Here is a 26,770-nt window from a genome sequence, read left to right as displayed (position 1 = left end):
TTTGGACACAAGTTCCAAGATAATATACCTGAATGCCATGGAGGCCAGAGTCTGCTTCCAAAAAGACACCATTAAGTAGTTTGGGGACACCATCACATAGTATCAAGTTTGGCACCAATATGTGATCGAGAAGAAACAAGTGGAGGTTGTCGAGTTGGACTTCCACCAAACTCCATAACCATAGTGTTATGTCTTGTTAGGCTATCTCTACCCTATTTTGTCTTATATGCCACATATGGAAAATTTAATATTATTTGTAATTATGTTGTAAGTGAAATTCCAAGTGTCAATACTGGAATATGAAAAATCACCATGTAATGTAATGTATCATTTAGTGAAGAAGTTGAAGATTCATGAGGGTAGTCCAAAGGTCATAAAGGAGAGTTGAAGAGTCACCCCCTCTTGTTATAAATAGAACCTCATAACTCATGTAACAGGATTTTGGGATCCAAGCTTTTGGCTAGGCTTAGGCTTAGAAAGAGCTTGGGAGTATTGTGAAGAGCCTTGTCTTCTCCATAGTGTAGAGCAAGTATAGTTCTTTGGAGGAGAAAGTGTTCTTGACTGTAATGTTCCACTATTGGGGCTAGTGGTTGTCAATGGTGTATGTATGGATGGAACTCTCACTTATAATAATAAAATCAGAGCCAACATACTTTCATGCATATGTTGTTAATATAGTAGGACTATTCTTGTTGTATTAGTAATGTATCATTTTGTACTTACGTATATGCTTATGATCTACTTTGTTTGCATTTGCATGAATCCTATTGAAAGTGTGTTGTTGGATTAATTCATCACTTTAATTTGTGGACTATTCTACATTTTAGCTTGTGATTTCATTTTGCTCGTGTGTTTCTTTCAAGTTGCGTACTATTATAGGCTTCCAAGGGGCACACTTCCTTTTCCCTTCGCGTTTCAAAACCTTCATGCATCACACTTGACTCTCCATAGGGTCACACTTGCTTTCACCCAAACTTATCATACTTATATTTGTGTGCTACCACGGTTAGGGCACTACATTACCACCCACTGTTGGGACTCCTACTCCAAACGGTGTGAGGTTTATTTGGGACTTCATATTGGGGAGATCCCCTGAATTTTGATGGGTCCATCACCATCAACATAAGGGTGAAAAAATCAAGGTTAGGGCACATCATGTACCACAATTCCTCCCTCCTATATATTATATACCTAAGTGTGGTCTTCCCTTTCATTAGTTATCCTTGTACCCTAGCATGTGGCCCAGGGCTGCCTCTTTCATTCCCTACTCCATTCATCTCTTTAACACATGCCACCACCCTTTAAAGGATTTACCTTGGACATACTATCCCCTTTAAAGTAGAAACCACCCAATAGGATGCTTGGTTAACCCCATTTGGAGCTTGGAGAATTTAGCACATGCCAAAGACCACTATGGAAGGGCATGCCATTATGAAGTGCCCATCGATTGTGCATCATTTGTAAGCTCTTTACTCGATTTCCTTTGATGACTTGTTGTACTAGAAGACTAGGGGATGCATTAGATCTTATGTAGGATTGCATATGGTCTCCATTTTGGGTTTGGTCTCCCTATACGGGGTCCTAACCCTCGAGATGGATACATTAGCACATGTAGGGTGTGTCTTGAGAGTCATCGGCCTCCACAACAATAGAAACACTCCATGGATCCCCATATATGTTCATAGATTGCTTGAGGTTCACCTATTGGACGAGGAAGATGCACCTGGTTCACCATGCCTAGTCGATCCCACAGTTGTACCACACACTTGGAAGATGACCCATGATTTGTATGCTAATGTGGCATCACTTACACCATCATTTGAGCCCTTTCAAATGTTATACATGCATCTTTGAACTACTTGGAGACCCATGAGGTCACTTGTGTGCCCTCACACCCATTAGGAGCACCACATGTTTATTATTTGGAGAACAAGGGACCAACCCCTTGTCCACTACTTTTGGGAGTCTTATTCATCACTGTGACACTTATGGACTTTATCAGGATTCTTAGAAGGCCCAACAACATGTATTCTTGATCATTCAACCTCTTGAGAGGCTTATTATTTTAGTTATGAGCTAGTTTGGTGGGCTTGTCACCAAAAGTTAGTTATTTTTCACATTATTTTATTTTAGGGGCTAATGTAGGTCCAAGTAGCTAAATTGAACTCATTAGAAGTGTATAAATAGAAGCAATGAGGATTGATTTTAGCATTATCACTTGGTTTTGACTTGTATCTCTCTTGATATTTTCATTATTCCTTCTTGGTGGACAAAATTTTGGAGTATGGATGAATTTTGATGTATGGATTGTATTTTCTTATCTTGGAGCTTCACAATTGGCAAGTATATTTGTGGTTGGATATATTCTATTACATGTAAGTGAAAATTTAATGCTATTATTCTTTTACTTTGTCACATTCATTTGTAATGATATTTTTGCAAAACTAGGGCTAGTTGTTGCATGCATTTACTGCAAAATTGTGGAATTATGTTTCTATATAACATATCTCTATGTATGGGCCATGTATGTTGAATGAATTTTCTTAGATATGATTCTATGGTTGAATTTATCTTGGCAAGTCACTTCACCTTGCAAAAAGAAGTATAAATCTTTTAAGATCACTCTCCTTTGCCCTAGTGACAAGTGAAGTTGATCTTAAGGCCTCCTTGACCTAGAAACAAAGTCTATCTTCATATTCTTGTTTACTTTAATCTCGCCCAAAGGATTAGGCACTATTCTACCACAATATGACCACTTAAAGAAACATTTTCTTCACCTCTCCTTCTTTATTATAGGTCTAACCACATTAAGGCTCCCCTGGCATCATTTTCCCGACAAACCACCCATATAAAAACTTTGATCTCTGGGCCTCAATTGCGCTGGTGTCTCTCCTAAGCTTCCTGTAAATTTAGGAAATTCCAACGATGAGGTTGTGATATATCCCAAGCCCTAGCCTCGAGATTGGAATTTTCCCTAAGTTTCCCTAGCCTTAGTTCCTCATAGGGATCATTTTCCACCTTCAACTAAAAATCAATTCTTTGGTCCCTTTCTCCTCCTTGTTTAGGTCAAGTCTCTCATTGGTTCCTAAACTCTTTCCTCTTTACCTAACCTGGTTCCACTTGTTCCCGTGTGGCTCCATACCTTTGAAAAGTCAACTCTTCAAAAACCATTTTGGAAACCAAGTTCAACAAGGATTTTAGGGTTTTGGAAGCTCCTTTACAATTCAAATTTCTTAAACCTAGCCCTTAAATCCTCATCACCTTCTCCTAGAAATATTTGTACCTTTCTTAAGAAGCAAGCAAGTCCCATTCTTGAGCCTACCCTAGGAAAGGGTCCCTAAGATCACTTGGCACCCATATTATTTTATCTATCCTTTATAAGTGATTCTTTATATACTGGGTCTCCTCCCATCGGTGAAAGTTCGTAAAGAGTAGGAAGATTTAGTTGTGGTGACAATAGGCTTTAGCTCCATTATTTCTCTTAATCTAACAAGCGTCCCTCTAGGACACCATGCTAGTTTAAGCGATAACAAGCCTTGCACATTACCTAGGCTCAATCTTCCAAACAGATAAAACATGTGCCAAATATCGTCCTTTTCTTCTCTAGAAATAGCTCAGAAAAAGTTCATTGATAGGGCCACAAAGAAGGTTGCATTGACGATGAAGATAGGCTGCATTAATGAAAGAAAGTAGGCCACATTGATGGACAAACTTACCTTAGATAAACCATATAATTAGATCTCCTTCGTATGCTAGAAAAAATCTTCCTTGCCACAAAAATCTCAGATAATATGTGTGTGTTAAGCATGCTTCAAATGAGCTAAAAAATGTTCTATTATATAGGCATTCAATTGGGTGAAAGGGTGCTACTAATAGTGGAGTTGACCTGAACTTGTGCCAACATCTCCCTTCATTTAGTGAGGTTGACTTGAGGAAGACCCCATTTAATTTTATCATAAATGCCTTGATATTGAAGGTGGCATAGTTGCCTAATTAAATTATCTCACATTAAATAATAGTGAGAAGAGTGCCAAGCCGAATAGTGATTTCCTTTCTATCCAATGTAAATTATGTTTTGGAGAAAGATGGTTTCTCCTTTGGATAGATGGGATTATCCTTAGGGAAATTCATCTTGAAGTTGTCCAAATTTCAACAATGCTTGTTCGTACTTTGGGCATTTGGCATGGATTATGGGGTAACTTGGAAGGAAGAGGGGCTTTGACAATGATCTTGATCCCTTACCTTAAATGGGGCATTAATCTTTCATCTTAGTCCACTAGGACCTCCCCTAATGTCCTAATGGGTATAAGAGGGGCACTACTTGGGAAAACTCGATTGAGATAACGTAGTCCCATTTCTCCCTATTCCACACTTACCACTTTCCATATTACATTACAAGCTCCATATTCCACCTCCCTTCATCAGGTTCAATTAACCATTGGTTCTTTGGGACTTGGAACCATACATCCTCATACTTGGGCAGGGCCCTGAATGTGGCCATGGGATGTTGATGCAGCTAAAAGAATAAGAAAAAGCATATGATGACCACAAGCAAAAACAAAATAAGATCATAATGCAAAATATGGTCGGGACATACACATTAGCACTTGGGAAAAATCCTAACATGCACTCTACCTCACTCATTATGGCCCCCATCCTGTTCCTAAGGACATGTGTCTCTTCATATTATGAGAAGGAAACCTCACATGTCCCAAACCCTAGTGGGAAATGAGTTGTCTCACCATTAAGGAGGTAATAATTGTTATACACATATAAAACAAGCTCTAATAGTTTTAGCTATGAGTAATAATGCAAAGGAAAATCAAGGAAAAGTAAAAGGTGCACAAGAGGGGTGGAAAAACAAAGGTCGATCTGGTAACTCATGCATCCATGATCACTCCCTCCACACATACATACAATCAGGATGAGAAGCCCATAATAGTTGGTCCCTTTGACCATGGCACTTGGCCATGAAGTCTTCTCCCCTTTGTTCTATCATTATTCACGTGACAACCATAAATTAAAGGGTGGGCCAAGGACATGTCACTTCCCCATGGGGGCTGGAAACACCTAATAGCATGGTCTATTATCCACTCCTACCTATGGAGGTAAAACCATTGCGAGTTCAAAGCCATAACTTTGGAAGGGAAGCCTTATTTTAAGTTTCAAAATTTTCATTTCTTTCAAGATTGGTTCACTTAGATGCAAAAATGATTAAATGTACCTAATGATGTACTTTCTACCACTTGATATTATGTGTAATTATCTGTTGGTTCCACAACCATGGATTGAGACACTTAACTAGGGCCTAAGTCTTTTAGAGGAGCATATTGGCACCCACAGGTGGAGTGTTGAGAGCCATGGGATGCCAAGTATTAGAAAAGCATCATACATATCCTTGGGCACCTACAACACCCACAAAATGATGACACTTTTCCCTATATTGATGACTTTTATGGGATGATGCACCTAGAACCACCATGCCCCATCCCACTTAGCACTTCATGAGGGGTTAAAAGTTGATCTAGGGCCCAGAGGAGGATGGTATCATACCTTGAGACATGAGAGGGCTATATCCACCTTGAAAGCCACCAACGTTGCAGAAAATACAAGCATTTTGACCACCTAGAGACCCATGAGACCACTTTTGCGTGCCAAAGTGAAAATTGGGGTCCATAAAGGAGCACTGACAAATACATAAGGGCCAACCCTTAGGAGGTGATTTTAGGAGGCTTCTACTCACACCTTAGAACTGGTGAGCCTCAATACTAGCCATAGAAGAGATCATGCATGCATGATGTCATCACTATCTCTCTCTTATGGCTCACACGAGTGGCATAGAGTTATGTTTTCTCATTGGCTACTAGGTTGGCTTGTGACCTAGCTTGTTAGTAGCACATTATTTTATGATTTTAGGGGTATTATGCTAAAATTGGAACTAAAATTCCTCACATAAGTAGAGGAATGGTTCACTGTACCAAATTATCATCACATCACTAGTAATTTTAACCTTCTTGAGAAATTCGATTCCTTTTCTTGTGGAGGATTTGGAATCTATGAATGAATTTTGGCATTTGGAGCTAAATTGTTTGTATTTGGAGAAATTATTTGAATGAATGGATGTGATATGTTTTCATTTTATCTTGTAAGTGTACCTATTGTTGAATATTTTCTCTTTCTACATGTCTAATGTATGGAATAATGTTGAATCTAGGTTTTGCTATTGTGCCCTAGTTTATTGAAAATTTATTGAAGGTTATTTAGATGATCATTTCATGCATTACTCATACATAACATGTGAATAAATTTCCTAATTGTGAACTTTAACTATCTCTCATATGAAAATTCCATTTTCCTTTGCATAGGTAAATGCTTGAATTTTTGTTGTCATGGCATCAAGAATTTGGCCTCCTTAGAAACTTTTGGGTTGATCTATCATATCATATACTCCATACTCTGAAGGAACAATGGACTTGTCAATTTTGTTGGTTATCAATCTTAAATCTTATCCATAAATCTATTTTTCTCTAAATTCGACCCCCGTCAAGGCCAAACTTGCTAACTAGGGCTTGCTGTGAATCCCTAAACAAGGTTAATTTGTGGGATTAGAGAGCCTAAAAATTAAGAGGGTATTTTCCAAAAAATATCTTCTTCTGGTGGGAATCCACTTCAATCTTGTCCATAAATTTCTTTTCCATAGTTGTTTTCCCTAAGATTAAACCCTAGTCTAATCTTGCTTCAACTTAGGGGCTTGTTTGACGGTTTCATGAGCCTGTCTCTTGTTGAAAATCACCTTTGGAATCCATTTCTTATTTCCTTGACCTTTGACCACCCCACTAATCAACCAATCAATCAAGACCTAGGTCTTGTGCTCTTAACCCTAGACCTATATAAAGAAAGTAAATTACCTCCTCATGGAGCCTTGGACCTAAATTGTGCCTTTTTGTAGAAGGTCTCATCAAGTCACCTTATACTCTAACCCTAGAATATTATTTAGGTGAATTTCGCACATACCAAGACTCCTCCCATCAATGAAAATCCGTAAAGAGAAGGGTGTTTTGGTTGTGGTGACAACGGGCCATCGCCCCATTGTTGTCACTTGTTCTATTGTTAGCCTTCTAGGGTACCCCTCTCCAAGGCCTACTAGATTTTGTGGCAACACCTTCAAAGCTTGAAATGCTACTCATTGAAGCTAATACGTTGCCTATAAAGAATATGTTACCTAATGACTACAAAATGCCCTCAGGCTAGTATTACATCTTCTTGTTGGATGTTTCCTTGTTCCTAGACAATTATGACGATGATTATGAGTTGAGATCCCTTTGTAAGGTATGGTACACCTTTCTAGATGATGGAATCATGCCCAAAACTTGTGACATCACCTTCATGAGGCCTAGAATGATGATGTGGTCATGATTGATGACTATATGATGATAAGGAGAGTTTTGATTGATGATGCACACTTGTTGACAAGGAGATGGCTTTGAGTGAGGAGCACTTTTTTACCAATCCTTAGCACCAATATTATGGAGATATTCACCATTGAAGGATGTTGTCACCCTTGAGAACCTTTTGCTCACATGTGCAGGTTAGAAGGAGGCCTTTTGTTATTTTTTCTCATTGATATAACTATCTTTTATGTTGATTACCTACTTCTTATAAACACCTAAACTATTATTTTTATGGTTTTAAGTTTATTTTACTCCAAAATTGAGTTGGTTACCATCATATAAATAAAGGGAAGTCAATTTGGAGATGATAATTTTCTCACACACTCATTATCTCACTAGAGAGAATTCACACTAGTTAGTTTTTCTGTTGGATGCAATGGAGCACAAAGATAATGAATTATCTTGGGTAAGATAATTTTACTTGGAGGGTTCCTCTCTTGGATTGATGAATTCATGCTATGGTGAACTATGATGTTTTATGGTGAGTATCTTCTTCCATTTTGTAAAATTTGTAGAACTAGCTAAGTTGTTCTCATGATATCTTGAATATTTTATGGTTCTAAAATCTCCTTTCTCAATTTTTTCACCAATTATCCATGAAAAACTTAGAATAACATTCTTTGACCTTAAATATCCAATTGATTGAAAGTCGTTATGGTTAGATTAAGAAGATTTCTTTTCTCTTAATCACTCCAATAGAGGTCTTCCACCTTTGACCTCATTATTTTTTCACTGCATATACCCAAGATTGATAGACACTAGTCTGTGTCTCAATCTTTCAAAATAAAATATTTTTCTTTAAATGGTAAACTAGAGTTAGGTTACAAAAAAATCTACATAAAATAACATAAAATACCTTTAAAAACATTGTTATAGGGGTTAGTATTTTCATGTTTTAAATTGAAAAAAGAAAAAAATATCATTTTTATCCATTTTTTAGCCACATTTTTAGGGCTGACATTTAGGGTTTAGTAGTTGTTTCTTTATTTTTCAGCCATTGAAAATTTGTTGTAATATTCTCCTTGGTTTACTCTATAAGTAGCCTTTGATTATTTATTTTTTATCCTTATTTGTGGTCTATTTTATATTATTGAAATAAATTTTGCATGTGTTGAGAAATCTAGGGAAACATGTTAGGGCTTCTCATTAATTTGATTCCTCTTTTCTTTGACAAGTCCTTGTCATACCTTTTAGTTATTCTTATTTAATTATTGTGTTTTTCATCATCAAGATAAATTCCAAACAAGGAGATCATAGTGCAAACAATAGAGACACCAAACATAGGCTCCAAGCCAAGGAAAAACCCACAAGGGGAAAGCCCAGAGAACTTCTTCTTCTTATAGAATTTCTCTAAATGAAGACTTCCAATACCAAGACATAAGATTACTCACCAAAATACCAGGCCAGCCACCCAAACAAGACAAATTTATCTGCTCCTTTCTTCACAAATTTGGATCTTATAAAATTCGGCTTCTACTACTCCTTCATAAATACAGACCTTGTTCCTTCACTACCCTCATCCTCTTCCTTGCCTCAAATATTCTTTTATCTATGTCAAACTCCATATCCTCAAAGGAGGTCAAATACTCTTTCTTTTATAGGCCTTCAAATGGGTGCACAAGCTTTTTCTGGGATGACTTGTAGGGCTGGCCGACCTGATCATTTTGATGACTTCTAGACATTTTATTACATAAAGTATATTTGATTGTTTTGATACATGATCCCTTCAAGGGACTTAACACCATGGCTTTGAATTTTGACTTAAGACATAGACCTAGAGCACACAATGGATGTTTAACCTATTGACCATTGACCCAAGCATGAAGCTCGTGCTTTAATAAGTCAATTTTTACAATAAAAAATATTTTGATTAAGTAGAATAGTTTCATTGTGTCATGAGACAAATACAATTTTGAATACCCAAATTCTTGAACACTCTAGCTTAACTAGGGAGGTATTCATAATTGACCATAGGTAAAAGGACAATACTTCCATTGAAAAGTTATTATAAGAAGAGTCAAATTATTAAGCCATCTCATAAGCTATCTTTCCAGCTGATTTTAGTGCATCTCATCATATCGACCAACATTGTAATATGGCAAGGCCTTGACTAACAACTCTATCTCTCGACTAGATTAGAGCACAATGTTGGGGAGACAATGATTTATAGACACCTTCATTATTTTCTCTCAAGGAACATACCCCATCTGGATGTTCACAAGGTATGTCCTTTTAGGACTATTCATGTCTTGGATTTAAACATCCTTAAGGAATCTCTTCTTCGACTACTCTTGCCTATTGGATGACCTACCTCATCCTTAAAGAGTATCAGTATTGGTCTCAGATTCTTACCCAATCCTCCATTGTTTCTTCATGATGTGAAGACAAAAATGATATAACTATCTCTCCCTCCTAACCAGGGAGGATCTACACATGAAAGGAATATATCCAAGCTCCCTCTTAATCAGGAACATGTTTCTAATATCACTTGTCTATTATTCTGTGGAGATCATGGTACCATCAGCTACTTGTAGGCTTCCTTATTCCTTGTCATCAACCTTTATGCAGATTGTGGAGCCATCTTCTTTCACAAATTCTCATAGGGAAAAGTCATCACTTTCCATATCATCAATCTTTATATGTTGCATATTCACAAACTAGTCACATTAGGGAAATTTTGAGGTAAATAATGGGCCTCAAAACAAAAATGTACAAAAAAAAACAACTTTATAAGAACCCAATAGGATTCAATATGATGACATTAAACATGGGGGATGACTCACCACTTTTGGAGTAAAAATGTAAAAAAAAAAAGAAAAAATTACTTTTTCAACCCATACTTTCAACTTATCTCCCTATGATTTTACTCAAATTTCAAGTGGGAGTTGTTAGCACTTTGTGAATTCTACTAGGTTGAGGATAGATTCACAAAGGTAACCAAAAACCACTTTGGCTTGAGAGACTGGTCTTCTCCAATTGGAGGAGGATCCCTCACTTGAAAGAATCAAAGGTAAGAGACTCTGAAACACAAATTTTTACAGAGACCAGATCTAAAAAGGATTTAAAAATTTATTGGAATATGAATGGTTATAAGAGGATGAACACTTGTGATCATCTAATTTACTATCCCACCATACTTATACATGTAACATCCAATAACATTCACAAATGCTTATCAAGCATGTATTTTGGATAAAGAAAATAAAGTTGTAGTATAGAGGAGAATAAGCGAAAGATATTCCCTCTTCACATATAACATAACAACATGAAATGCATATACTGCCTATACATGAGAAGGATTTTAATAAGTAATAAAGTATAAAGACATAAGATATTCCATTTGCAACTGAAATAGTTGACACAACTGGTTTAGCTAAAGCTGAATTCAAACTCAACTGAAGTCATTATACCCATAAACTATGAAAACTATAGAGAAGAATTAATAGAATAATTGATACATAAAGAATAACAACTCCAAAGCATCATACCATAAGTATCCTTGCAAATAAAAACTGGAAAACCTCAAACTATACGCATTTTATTCATAAAATATCGATCACAGTCACATTAACTCTGAAAACCAGTTCACAATAGTTTCCAACCCATTTTCATTCCAATTTACAATCTTAAATAAACATATTCCAAAATACCAAAATATGTCCGAATGAATTGCACCCTTGATCCATGAAGTGGATCAAACCAAAATAAAAATTAAACTTGGTGTTGTTTACATTCCTTTTTCTTAAATAAACAAAAAACAAAAAACATTGTGCTCATTATCACCTTATCCTATTACAAAGCATCTAAACCTATAACAATTATCCATATCCTCGCTCTGTTGCCATGTTTTCCTCCCGAAGGTGACACTTGGTTGATGAATGGTTGTCTGACCTAGATCCCAACTCAGCAGCACCTTAGTCCACTTAGTCTTTGATAGTTGGCACCCAACAAAAACATGTAAAACCTGTGTGTAGTAGTTGTGCAGCAACTGCGTAGCGCCTATACAACAGACCAATGTTTTGGGTATATCTCCCAAAAAGTAATACATGTGTAACAAATTAAGGAGGTTATTGTAGATGACATTTTTTTGAAGATAAACCTCTCTCCATTTCTCCAAATTCTTCCCCATATTCTAGAAATTTCTCTGCAAAACAATGACTTAAAACAGGGAATTTACGAATTGTGAAAAATGAGCTTTGAAGATGCATTGGAAACTCTCGATCAATTACACCTGTGAAAAAATGGAAGATATTATTGTTATTTGTCTTATGCTTGAGAAAAACCTCTTTCAGTTCCCCAAAATTCTCCTCCATGTGGTGGGAAACTGTTCTGCAAAATGGTGACTAAAACAGAATATTTGTGCAGCACTCGAGAAGAGAAAACAGGGCTTGCACAACAGATTCCCACAGTGAGTGTGACCTAGTTTCTTTTCAACTGCTAAATGGAGATCAACCTGTGTTCACCTGTGTGGATGGTATGTCTAGTGATTAATGCAGTGAATGTACAGTGCATAAGATTAAGGCAACATAACCATTTGAATTACCCCTTGTTCTTTGTCTTGCAGCATAATAATTTGTATTGAGGACTTGGAGTGCTCCACTTGATTTGGCATGAGCACAAGAGTATGGGGAAACATTGAAGTATTATAGATATGGTGTCTCTTAAGTATGGGGGGTTGTTTATTATGCATAAGGGTCATACATGGTGTGAGTATGGGAAAGTAGTTTTTTTATGGGAGGATGGGTTTAAAATGAAATGGGAGTGAAAGAAATGTAATATGAATGATTATAGGTGGGAAATGGAGTAGGATGTAAGTTATATATGAAAGGGTATAAATGTAAGGGAAATGGGGAAAATGGGGTGTAAAATAAAAGGAAGCACGACTTGACTATACAAACATACAAGACCATGATTCCCATTGACTGAGACGCTTTCAGAATTTGAATGAATCCTTCATGCAAGAAACTCAAAGATATCAGACAATGATCTAAAGGCTATGACAACACAATAGTCATAGGCTCAACTACTCAAAACTGAAAATTAAAGGATAAGAAAAAAACATTTGACGTTAAAACTTATTACCCTAATATTGGCTCCAATGGGGATGGCAACCTCCCTGTGAGGTGCCAAGAATGACAACATAGACTAGTAGCCTATCCATTCGGAAAATGGATTCAAACACTCAAAAATAAAAATATGACTGTGAATATTGAAAATTTTACTATTGACTGACTAAACTTATGGCAGGAGATCACTGAGACCTCATGGCCTTCACCTCATGCTTCAAATCTCAGTGCCAACCACCCACACTTGCAATATTGAAAGTAACATGGTATGTACAGTGGAATCTTGCATATGTTGAAAGTATGTACACTAGGTAATCACCTCTTTCCAATGTAGCCAATCAAGCAAAAGGCTAATTGACTGAGTTTCACTGACAATTACCTTGACCAGGCAAAAAAAATGTAAGACTGGCAACCCAAACTTCCATTGAAACTGTTGACTACAATCCACAAATGTAAGAACAACCATTTTCCTTGATGATTGCAACAGATCGGCCAAAGGATCTTGAAGAACATGAAAAATCACCTCTTTTGATGACTGCAGCAAATCAACAGAAGAATCTTCAATAATCCGAAGCATTACCCCATCTTGAAAACTAGAAAAAAGACAAGCACTCTCCTTGTTTTCAACCACTAGCTTGTCAACAACAAAAATATCCACATCCACGAGGTCTTCAACAACATGCTCTTCTTCATAATTTTCTTGCAATACTGGGTGGCTATTACATGGAACAATTTCACTATCTAGAGCCTTTATGCATGCAAATTCAAAGCTCTGATTTTCACAGGATTCTTCTTGAAATAATAATAATTCAAAAAATGAATGGGCTGAAGAACAACTCAAAATAATATCTTGATCTTCTACTTGGTGACTTAAAAATTGGTAAGGTTGTTGAAAAATCAAGAGAACGGACATGAGATTCATTATCAACAATACAATATCCTTCATTTCCAGCAAAAGGGGAAAACTTTGTCTGCTGGAAATATTCTTGAAAACAAAATAAGTTTCCATCACCCTTGTTTTCAGAATCATAACTAGTTGAAGGGGAAAAATTTTAACTGTAGAAATCATCCAAGTAATCAACTATCAGATGATCAAAAATTGTAGAAGGTCATTGCAATCTTCAGATGAAGGATTCTTCAATGTAACAAGCAATGAAGTCCTCAATTATATCTGAAGGTCTCTCCCAATTTATGCTAGCTTCAGCTTGCTATTTTTCTTTCCTAGTGATCTTAGAATTTTCTCTTAGCAATTCAAATGTAGCATAACATAGAGGTAGAGAGTTATCATCATAAAATTCATTGTTTTATTTATGTTCAAAACTCTAAGACTTCTCACCTGATTCAATACTTTCATCATATTCTTCATTTTTGTCATAAGTGACATGTGCAGGCAGATTGCATTCCTCAAATTGCTGAAATTGAAAGTTCTCTTGCTAAGAACATGTCATTGATTTCTCTTCAAGACTTTCTTCAAATGAATAAATAAAACAACCATTTTCTAACTTATGGTGCCATAAATCAACAAACTCTCCTTCTTCTACCAAATCTACTTGGGAAGGAATTCTTCTTTGCTGCCCTCTAACATTAGTTTTGTTTTACATAGTGAATGTGTCCATCAACCTTTCTATGGGTTTCATCAATGCATCCATCTTAAGGTCTGACAATGGAGAAAACTCTTCCTTAACCACTTCCCTTCTTTCAACTTCCATTTTGGCTTTTCTGATCAACAAATTTGCTTCCACATCAACAACGTTTTTATGCACATCCTCCAAAGTGGCAAAATTCCTCTCTCTGATCTTATAAGAAATATCGGCCTCAAAACCATCTGAAAATGAAGCATAGCCAATCTGGGAGGAGGTTTTATATCTGAAGGTATGGCATTAAAAATTCTATTAAGTTTCAATATTCATCCATAATCTGAAAAGGGTTCACTTTGACCTCCCATTTGTTAATTAAAATAGGTTCAAACTATTGGAAAGATGGAATACTTCCAGCTTCCAAGATTTTATACCATGTCCTGACTTCTCCAGTAAGGCTTTGAGAAAACATCCTTAATTTCACATCCTCATAATCAACTTCCTCCAGATCCATAAAATCAATAAGTATGTTTACATGTTGTTGTGTTGTGACTTTGCATGTACTATCAAACTTATGTAGCCTTTGCCCATAATCCTATGGTAATTCATGAAAAGGGGCTGATAGTTGTAATGGGGCATATCGAGCAGTAGACAAGACTGATGTCTAAAAGGAAACTATATCAACTGGACTATGATTATCAAAATTGTGCCTTGTTCAGGACAACTCATACAAACAGGAGATACACTTGCAACTTCGGGAGAATGATGTACATCTCTCAAAGAAGACTCGTGTGCATATTTACAATCTACATTTGGGTTAAACAAATAAAAGAAAATCCCTTTGATATACTCAGGAAAAAATAGGAGGCAATTGATACAACAAAAAACTATATCGTGCAAAAAATTCAGGTTCAAGTACCTGACTCTGACACGCTATTCTCCCATCCTTATGCTCACAAAGCTTGTTCTTCTCTAAATTTGATTTGAAATTTTCCAGTGGAGTCACCAAGTGAATAGTTGATCTTCTATATATTTTGAAATCATAGTCACCAGGTGAATGGTTCAGCCTTCCTATGTCCGACTGTTGTCCACCATCAACAACCAAATCTAAAACTTTGAAAATGTTCCCCGGGGAAGACGAAACCTTTCACTCCCCGATAACGACACCAATATGTTAGCACTAATTATAATAGGTTGAGGATAGATTCAAAAAGGTAACCACAAACTGATTTGGGTTGAGAGACTAGTCTTCTCCAACTGTATGGGGCTCCCTCACTTGAAAAACTCAAAGGTAAGAGACTTTGAAACACAAATTTTTACAGAGACCAGATCTGAAAAGGATTTAAAAATTTATTGGAATATGAATGATTAAAAGAGGATGAACACCTGTGATCATCTGATTTACTGTCCCACCATACTTATGCATGTAACATCCAATAACATTCACAAAGGCTTATCAAGCATGTACTTTGGATAAAGGAAATAAAGTTGTAGTATAGAGGAGAATAAGAAAAAGATATTCCCTCTTCACATATAACAAAACAACAGGAAATTCATATACTGCCTATACATGAGAAGGAAATTAAGAAGAAGTAATAAAGTATACAGGCATAAGATATTCCATTTGCAACTGAAATACTTGACACATCTAGTTTAGAGCAGTCTAAAGTTGAATTCAAACTCAATTGAAGTCATTATACCCATAAACTATGAAAACTACAGAGAATAATTAACAAAATAATTGATACACAGAGAATAACATATCCAAAGCATCATACGATAAGTATCCTTGCAAATAATAACTAGAAAACCTCAACCCATAAGCATCTTATTAATAAAATATCAATCACAGTCACATTAACTCTTAAAACCAATTCACAATAATTTCCAATCCCTTTTCATTCTAGTTTACAATATTAAATAAACATATGCCAAAATACCAAAAATATTTATGGATACAGTGCACCCTTGATCCATGAAGTGGATCAAACCAAACTAAAAAGGAAAGTTGATGTTGTTTATAGTCCTTCTTCTTGAATAAAAATAAATATATTAACATCGTGTTTACAAAGCATCTAAATCTATAACAATTATCCATATCCTCGCTTTGCTACCATGTTTTCCTCCCAAAGGTGACACTTGGCTAATGAATGGTTGTTTGACCTAGATCCAAACTTAGCAACACCTCATTCCACTCAGTCTCTGAAAACTAGCATCCTCCAAAAAATCATGAAGACTTGTGTCCAGCAGTTGTGCAGCAACTGTGTAGCACATGTACGACGAGCAAAGATTTTGGGTATATCTCCCAAACAGTAACACCTGTGTAAAAACTAAAGGAGGTTATTGTAGATGATATTTTTTTGAAGATAAACCTCTCTCAATTTCTCCAAATTCTTCCCCATATTCTTAGAAAATTCTCTGCAAAATAATGAATTAAAATAGGAAATTTATGAATTGTGAAAAATGAGCTTTGAAGATGCATTCAGAACTCTTGATTAGTTACACTTGTGAAAAAAATGGAAGAAATTATTTTTATTTGGCCTGTCCTTTAGAAAAAATTCTTTCAGTTTCCCAAAACTCTCCTTCATGTGGTGGGAAACTATTCTGCAAAATGGTGACTAAAACAGAGTATTTGTGCAGCACTCATGAAGAGAAAATAGGGCTTTCACAACAGATCCCCATAGTGACTGTGACCTGGTTTCTTACCAACTGCTAACTGGAGATCAACCTTTGGTTGCCTATGTGGATGATATGTCTGGTAATTAATGCAGTGAATGTATAATGCATAAGATTAAGGTGACATAATCATTTGAATTACCCCATGTTCTTTGTCTTGTAGCGTAATAGTTTGTATTGAGGACTTGGAGTGCTCCACTTGATTTGGCATGAGCATAGGAACATGGGGAAACATTGAAGTATTGTGGACATAGTGTCTCTTAGGTATGGGGGGTTGTGTATTATGCATAAGGGTCATACATGGTGTGATTATGGGAAAGTAGTGGTGTTATGGGGGGATAGGTTTAAAATGAAATGGGAGTGAAAGAAATGTAATATGAATGATAAGTGGGAAAGAGAGTAGGATGTAAGTTATATATGAAAGGGTATAAATGTAAGGGAAATGGGGAAAATAGGGTGTGAAATAAAAGGAAACAAAACTTGACTGTATAAACATACATGACCATGACACCCATTGATTGAGACCCTTTCAGAATTTGAATGAACCCTTCATGCAAGAAACTCAAAGATGTTAGACAACGATCTGGAGGCTATGACAAACAACAGTAGTCATATGCTCAACTACTCAAAACTAAAAATTAAAGGATAAGGAAAAAAAATTGACGATAAAACTTATGACAATAGTAGGAGCCACTCGTTGGATGCGGAATTTAATTTTACATCCAAGGAGTACCCATGTTGCAAACTTTTGATGGACCCTACTACACGAAAAATGTGAAATACATGAAAAATAATGATTGGAATCACAATTTTTCATTGTATTTCACATTTTTCATGTAGTAGGGTCCATCAAAAGTATGCAACTTGGGTAATCCTTGGATGAAAAATTAAATTCTGCATCCAATGAGTGCTCCTGCTCAAAATTTGAGTAAAATTGTAACAAGATAAGTTGAAAATACGAGTTTAAAAGTAGTTTTTTCTTTTTTTCCCTCCAAAATTTGATGAGGTAATCTAATCTTATTTTATTATTTCCACTATTATTTTATAATGTTCCTTAAGATTCCCATTTTAGACCTCAAAATTTATCTAATTCTATGGAGCTTAAACATGACTCCCTCTGAGCATTGGGAAAGTGATTTACCAAGACATGATCATCAAATCATCTGCAACCTATTACTTTTCCTTGTCAATGATATATATATATATATATATATATATCCTTTGGAATTAGACTGCCAAAGTTATCTTACTCAATTTCTGTAATTGAATCTCAATCATATCATATTTTTTTGTTACTAAATTTTCTTGTAAACCACATTCGTTTGATAATAGAACTATATTGAACCATCAGAGTCATCAGATTATAATAGCTTCTTTTCAACATGTCATGCCTTGACTTCATCAATATCCTTCACCATACATCTAATCATCAGGAAGAGTCATCCTTATATCAGGTCATCTTACTAGGGATTATGTAGTTCATTCTGAAGCCAATAGTATTTCATATCATATTGGATTTTGATCACTACCAACATGTCTTTAACTAGAAGAGCCCAAACAAGTTCAAAACATGCTAATGAAACCAGGAGTATTTTTGTATCCTTCTCTTCCTGTATATTGGAAAACATAATTTAACTAAATCAAAGAATAATTTAAAAACACTCATACCTCTTATTTCAACTGGTCATTTATCTTTCTTCAAACTACTCCCTATCTTAAGGATGGAACTTCATCATGTTGTAACTTGTATTAGAAAACTTCTAGGAAGCTTGAGTCAAATTTGAGATAGTAGAAAATGTTTGTAAGATCATCATGGTCCTTCTTCTACCAAGTGAATAAATCATTCCATTAATTCATCTAATGGAGGATCTTTGAATGACCCTCTCCAATTATTTGATGCATGATATTCTTTACTATTATGTGTTAGACTATTGTTATCAATGCAACAAATTATTCTAGGTGATTTTCTTCACTAGGCATCTATATTCTCATGACCAATATTTACATGAATCTTTATATTAGGGTGCCCAATGATCCAACTTGATTACCAAGTTTACCACTTATAGGATCCTTTCAATTCCCTCCTCTCATCTTGATTTCCATAGGATCTTCATTTTATTTATTTATGATGCACCTGCAACACTTATTGACAAGCACAACCAAGAAAAATATATGATAACAAAAGCATTATGACAATTTGTCGATCTAGGGTTTCTATGCAACAATGGAGGATGGAATCATAGGGTTTCTAATTACAACCTTAGATTTACTAAGAATCAAATCATCATCCTAATCAATCATCATTAGGGTTTATGATATATTTCCTATAAATCTAGATATAAGGTTTCTATGAGGGAACAAACAACTTAGGATTAGGGTTTTCTCATCACTAGGGTTTCTCATTAACCATCTACTAATTACAATCAACTTTCAATAATGAAAAAAACACACCCTAGAACCACATAATAAATTAACCCTAAACCATATTTTGAATATCGTGATTTTTTGAACGGTTGTTTTATGGTGTGGAATTTGCGGCCCTGTAGAAGCTTCTTAATAACCATTTGTGGATCTGTAGAGAATTCGTACCTATGATAGCCAGCTGCCATACTCTGGGACCTGTGTCGAGAGACATTCTCTTAATTAGTGGAAGTGTCGCTAGCCCGGATTTAGCATTAAGGCTTGGGCAGTGACATTGGTAAGACTTGAAGCTACAGTATTGTGTGTAGACTTGTACCCTACATCATTGGAAGCTCGGTGCTAAATTTGTGAACTATACAATGAGCTTGTGGGTGACTTGATTTTGTGCCTCGGATAATATAACATACATCAAGTGTCTCGATATAGTAAGCAGACTACAAGAGCTCAGATTTTTTTTTGAAAGGATAGTTATAGCTCAGTCATGTGGATACACAGTGGACAATGACACTTGAAGTGAAGAAAAATTCAACTAGTTAACAGTTTGGAGAACGCTTAATTCTTGTGGTTAACATTAATTGAAGAAGCCAAGAAACAATTTTGTAGATTAGTTTTGGAAGACATATAATAAAGAGTTATCTAAAAGGCCTTGATTGAACATCTATTGGAGGAATCTATTGATAGATTCATTGAAGTCTATTGGAGCTCTTGAAGTCTCGAAGACTTGTTTTGAGAGTATTTTAAAGGACCTTTTTAGGAACTTGGAAAGCCTTGGCATAGCTTATTATGCAAACCATGAATCCATCATTCAGAAGTTGTTATATACAATCGTGGGAACAGTTTAAAGCAGCTTTATTATAACAGGCATCTTGAAGATTTCATTGAGAATATCTTGAAGTAGTTATTAATTGTCCTTTGAAGGAAGTCCTAGAGGTTGGTGTAGACATTTCCGAAGAAAGTTGAAGACATATAAATTGAAACTGAACTTGGAGATATTATTGGACATCATGATTCATCGTTGATGTCATCATGAGGTGATTTGAAGAGAATCTGGTTGGGTACCATGAAGGACAATAGAGACACCTTCATGTGAAGATATCAAAGCTGCCATTAATGATGTACTGTGAAGACTACAAGGATAGCTTAAGATTGACAGGGCTCGTTGAAGAAAACATTGGGAGTCGTGAAGTATAACCAAACACATCTTGACAAAGTGAAGCTAAGGGTTGGAGCCTCAAAAAGACAGGGTTGATGCATTGGAGAATAGGGTTGGAGCCCTAGAGGATTAGAGTCCTCAAGAAATCAGGTCGGAGCTTGAACTAGAAATAGGATTGGATCCCTTGAGGTTGGTGCCTCAAAATTGACAAGGTTGGAGCCTTGGAAATCTAGGTCAATGCTTGGCAAAATACAGTTTGGAGCCTGGGAGATTGAAGACCATTGTCTCCATCTAGGGTGGCATCCCTACATATATTGTACTTGATGTATTGTAAAGAAGGAATTAATAAAATCATTTATTCTTATTGTTCATTTTGTGTTCTAAGTATAAGTGATCTAACTAGTAAAAATAACGATTGAAAAGAAATACTGATTCACCCCCCCTCTTAGTATTTCCAACAATTGGTATCAAAGCTAGTACCTTCACTCAAAGCCTAACATCTTGAAGGTTGATCATTAGAACACAAATGGTGAAGCCAAGGAAGAAAGACTCCAATCCTCCTAAAAATTTGTCTCCATCAACCACCGAAATTGAAATCAATCAATTTTTGAAGGCTACATTGTTCAATGGAAACTTTGATATATGGGAGGCAACAACGAGGAATTTTTTAAAGACTCAAGGCATCGAAGTATGGAAATCAGTGTTTTTTGATAGCATGATGGATGGAGAATCCAAGGAACATAATACAAGAGAAACGGAAGCAATCTTGAATGGGCTACCTGATTCTATGAAGGCCAATTTTGAAAAATGTTTGTTAGCAAAAGACATATGGGATAAAATTCATGATAGTCACTCAAAAGGAGCATTGACAATGATTTCTAGTCAAGAAAATGATGGAAAACAAGAACGAAATATAGAGCCCACCAAGGAAGGTGAAGATAAGAGTGATAACATCAAGGCTAAAGAAGACCTAGAAGATGAAGAGAATGAAAAATGTTTTGAAGAAGATATCCTCACTAAAATTATGGCTACCATGGAAGAGATTAAAAATTTGAAAAAGGAAAATGAGGAACTTAAGAAAAAAGCGCAAGTTGGTGACCAAGAGAAGACAAGGAAGGAAGTTGACCTTGTCAAGCTTCAAGTACAAGAAAGAGATGAGGAGCTCATGAGGATAAAGGAAGAATTTCATCAAAACAAGAGAAATCATCATGAAGAAGTCATATCCATGAAAAAACAATTGGATAAGGCAAAGAAACGAGAAGATACCTTGTCGAGCCACCTTGAACAAAGGCACAAGATCTTGAACAAACTTGAAGCAGAGATTGGTCAATGCAAGGAAGAGGTCTCTTCCCTTAGATCTCAACTAGAAGAAGCAAGGAAACAAGCACAAGGATTTGAGAAGGTGATGGAAGCTTTGATATTCATAGAAGGACAAGTCGATGAAGCAGAAAAGGAGAGAAACACCATGATATGCCAACTAGAAGAAAAGGATGATGACATCACCAAGTTAAAATAAGAAATCACTTCTCTTAAGGCCCAATCGTGTGAAGCAACCAAGATGAAGGAATAAATGGAGATCATTCTATCAAAGAAGGATGAAGAATGCAAGAAAATGAAGGAAGAAATTGTCTTTTTTAAAAAGGAAGTTCAATTGCTGAATAAGAACTTAAAAAGTTTTCAAACCCTAGATGACATCTTAAGTCATCAAAGGTCTCCCCTCGATAAATCAGGTCTTGGCTATGCAGGTGAATCCTCAAGCAAGAATGATGCAAACCCTAATGCTTCAAACGACAAGGATGTGAGGAAGCCTGGAAGAAATGTTGACACTCATAGTTCCAACAAAGGCAAGGAGAAGAGTCAAGACAACTATGGAAGAAACCCTCCTCAAAGAAGAAATGAAGATGGTGTCAAAGATGCAAGAAGAAATGTTTATCATCAAAGGATCCCAAGGCAAAAAGACTTCAAAAAAACATCAAGGAAACCTTGTTCTCCCAGGTACCAAAGTATATTTCTTAGTTATTTCAATTCTTGTACAAAATTTGGGCACATGTCAAAAGATTGTAGGGCCATATCACAAAGATAAATATAATGGTCCCTATCAATCTCCGAGAAGCAATTTTGCAAGAACAAGTCATGAATTCTTATTCATGAACAACATAGAGTGCTTCAAGTGTCATAACATTAGACATATGTCACATGATTGTAACTTGAGTTGGGCCCCTACACAAGGAAGAACCATGCCAGAGAAGAAAGTTATACAAGTATGGAGAAGGAAGCGAATTGAATCTGGAAGTCCCTTGAACACTCTAGCCAACAACACATGTTGTTGACCTGATGAAGTTATCCTTGATATTCCAAGTATTTGATGTGGAGACTCTTCCAAAAGGAAGACCATGCATACAGTTAGGGGGAGCTTATGATGATTAAGCATTCTTTCAAAAACTATCTGTGAATGGGCCTTATGAAATCCTTCATGAGCTATATTGCCAATCGTTCTTTGATAGATCATTTCTTAGGAACACTCCATTGAATAACATGATCTCTTATCTATCCAATGGAATATTGTTGAAGATGTCTTCCACTTGATCACTAAGCAGGTAATCTTTCCTGAGCTAGAGGAGGTTGTGAAAACAGGGGGAGTTGGTTCATCAAATAAAGGAACATAAGCACATCTATTATGAACCACATTGCCAGAAAGAAGAGCACCGTGAAAGGGGAGTAACGTATCTATGAAGAACTACTCTTGATAAAGAAAAGAAGCATCTTAACAAGGGGAGTACTTGGGCATCCCGTTTTCCATTGATGTCAAAGGGGGAGAGAATGTTGGTAGGGAAAGAATATTTCCATCAATGACAAAGGGGAAGATTGTTAATCAAGGTTGTCATTGATGTCAATATGGCATTAGCCGAGATGAACAATATTCTTGAGATGCTTAATGAATATCATGAAACCCTAGGAGAAAACCCTAAGCATGAACATGATGCATGATCTAATGAAGAACAATGAAACCCTAGATATTGTGCAAACCCTAGATGAGAAAACCCTAGATCCTAAATACATGAGCGAACCCTTTGCCCTAATATTTTGATGAAATCCTAACTTTAGTTGTAATTCCTTACAAAAATCTAATAAATATTTTATTTCAATCTCTAAAGTCCTAAATCCCTAAAATATATTCATAAAAAATATATTAAAAAAAGGGAGCCACATACTTCTTTATTTCACCATTCCCTAATAACTCTCTATTATAACGAAAGCCTAACCTTTATATGATATCTACATATTACTTTGAAGCCCCATTCATTACACATCAGCGCCCCATATGACGTCACATAACACACCATATAATCAACCATGGACATTAGACGTTACATAATTTTTAAGCTTGCTCCAATTGTTCGTAGGTCAGCTTCCTAATTCACAAGTCGGATCTCAAGCCAAAAGTTGTAACCTTTTACCACATGACAACTATGTATATATAAATTCATCAATCATTCGATTTAGAAAAAAATTAACTACGTTCTGAGTTTCGGGGAAAATAAGATATAGTTCACAAAAACCAAAAAGATATATCATAAATATTTGCAGGCCTGGAAGTAACTCTCAATGAAAATTCTTAGGACCTGTCGTGGATATCATGATTTTTTGAAGGGTTGTTTTATGGTGTGGAATCTGCGGCCCTTTAGAAGCTTCTTAATAACCATTTCTGGATCTGTAGAGAATTCAGACCTATGACAACAAGTTTCCATACTCACGGACCTGTGTCAAGAGACCGTCCCTTAATCAGTGGACCGTCCCTTGGGCAGCGACATTGGTAAGACTTGAAGCTATAGTATTTTGTGTAGACATGTACCCTACATCATTGGAATCTCGGTGCTAAATTTGTGAATTGTACAGAGAGCCAGTGGGTGACTTGATTTTGTGCCTCGGATAATCTAACATACATCAAGTGTCTCGGTATAGCTCGGTCCTGTGGACATACAGTGGGAAGTGACACTTGAAGTGAAGACAAATTCAGTTAGTGAACAGTTTGGAGAACGCTTAATTTGAGGAATAGTCTTTTGGCAATGCTTGGGTTAACATTAATTGAAGAAGCCAAAGATACAGTTTTGTAGATTAGTTTTGGAGGACATATAATAAAGAGTTATCTAGAATGCCTTGATTGATCATCTATTGGAGGAATATAGTGATATATTCATTAAAGTTTGTTGGAGCTGTTGAAGCTTCGAAGACTTTTTTGGAGAGTACTTTAAAGGACCTTTTTAGGAACTGGGACCTTTTTAGGAACTTGGAAATCCTCGGGTAGTTTATTGTGCAAACCTTGAAGCCATCATTGAGAAGTTGTTATATGCAATTGTGGGAACAGTTTAAAGCAGCTTTATTATAACAAGCATCCAGAAGATTGCATTGAGAATATCTTGAAGCAATTATTAAGTGTCCTTTGAAGGAAGTCCTTGAGGCTGGTGTAGACATTCCCAAAGCAGATTGAAGACCTATACTTTGAAACTGAACTTGGAGATATTATTGGAGATCATGATGCATCCTTGATGTCATCATGAGGTGATTTGAAGAGAATCTGATTGGGTACCATGAAGGATAGAGGAGACACCTTCATGTGAAGAGATCAAAGTTGTCATTGATGACGTACCATGAAGACTACAGGGATAGCTGAAGATTGATAGGGCTCGTTGAAGAAAACATTGGGCGCTGTGAAGTGTAACCAAACACATGTTAACGAAGTGAAGCTAAGGGTTGGAGCCTCGAAAAGACAAGATTGGTGCCTTCGAGAATAGGTTTGGAGCCCTATAGGATCAGAGTCCTCAAGAAACCAGGTCGGAGCCTGAACCAGATATAGGGTTGGAGCTCTTGAGGTTTGTGCCTCAAAATTGACAAGGTTGTAGCCTTGGAAGTCTAGGTCGGTGCTTGAGAAAATACAATTTGGAGCTTGGGAGATTGAATATCGGTGTCTTCATCTAGGGTTGGAGCCCTACATATATTGTATTTCATTTATTGTAAAGAAGAAATTAATAAAAGAATTTATTCTTATTGTTCGTTTTTTGTTTTAAGTATAAGTGATCCAACTGGTAAAAAGAACAATTGAAAAGAAATATTGATTCACCCCCCTTAGTATTTCCAACAGAGAAACTTCAAACAATGATTCGATCAACCATATAAATGCATAGTGTTTCTAAAGCTTGGATCTTTGAGGAAGCTCAGAGATTTCAAACTCTTTCAATGATGATTACAAACCTTTTATATTGTTCACAGGACCGCATTCTTTTGTTCAAAGTGCTCAACCTTCTATAGGCTATCAAATTAGCCTTTTGGTGCTCAAGAACATGGCTTATGAGCTTCTTAAAAACTTCGTTCTTTTCTCCTCAACCCTGTGGTCTTAACAAAGTGACTTGGGCTTCTAGATGTGCCCAAAATTTTGATTTGATGCCTCTAGGAGCTTGGTCCTAGGTATTTAGGTTCTTCTTGATGCCTTGAATCCTTTGGTGACCTTCTTCATTCCCTTACACAAATGAACCAAGCTCTGATACCATATTGAGAAATCTAGGGAAACATGTTAGGGATTCTCATTAATTTGATTTATCTTTTCTTTGATAAGTTCTTGTAATACCTTTTATTTATTCTTACTTAATTTTATTTTTTTCATCATCAAGATAAATAGCAACAAGAAGATCATAATGGAAACAATAAAGACACCAGAGAGAGGCTCCAAGCTAGAGAAAACCCCACAAGGAGAAAGCCCATAGTACTTCCTCTTCTTATAAAATTTCTTTCAATGAAGACTTCTAAGACTAAGACACAAGAATACTCACTAAAATACCATGCCAACCACCCAAACAAGACAAAATATGATACTCCTTTCTTCACAAATTTGAATCTTATAATATTTGGCTTCTTCTGCTCCTTCATAAATTCAGACCTTCTTCCTTCACTGCCCTCATCCTCTTCCTTACCTCAAACATTCTTCTATCTATGTTGAAATCCATGTCCTCAAAAGAGATTGAATCATCTTTCTTCTATAGGCCTTTGAATGGGTGCACAATCTTTTTATGGGCCGACTTGTAGGGTTTGCCGACCTTATCATTTTGGTGACCTCTAGACATTTTATTACATAAATATATTTGATTGTTTTGATACATGAACCCTTTAAGGGACTCAACATAATGACTTTGACTTTTGACTCAATACATAGACTTAGATCCCACAATGGGTGTTTGACCTATTGACCATTGACCCAAGAATGAAACCCATGCTTTAATAAGTCAATTTTTACAATAAAAAATATTTTTCTTTAAGTACAATAATTTCATTGTGTCGTGAGACAAATACAATTATGAATACTGAAACTAGTTACATTCTTCAACCACATGTTCTAAATTGTCTCTATTGAAATCCTTATTTTATAACAACAAT

The sequence above is a fragment of the Pinus tabuliformis genome, chromosome 1_2 (genome assembly GCF_031772625.1).
Source record: "Pinus tabuliformis cultivar Carrire ecotype Pingquan chromosome 1_2, CPIR1, whole genome shotgun sequence".
In the NCBI taxonomy this organism is placed as follows: Eukaryota; Viridiplantae; Streptophyta; class Pinopsida; order Pinales; family Pinaceae; genus Pinus; species Pinus tabuliformis.
The sequence above is the reverse complement of the archived record's forward strand: the minus strand, read 5'-3'. Positions refer to the sequence as shown.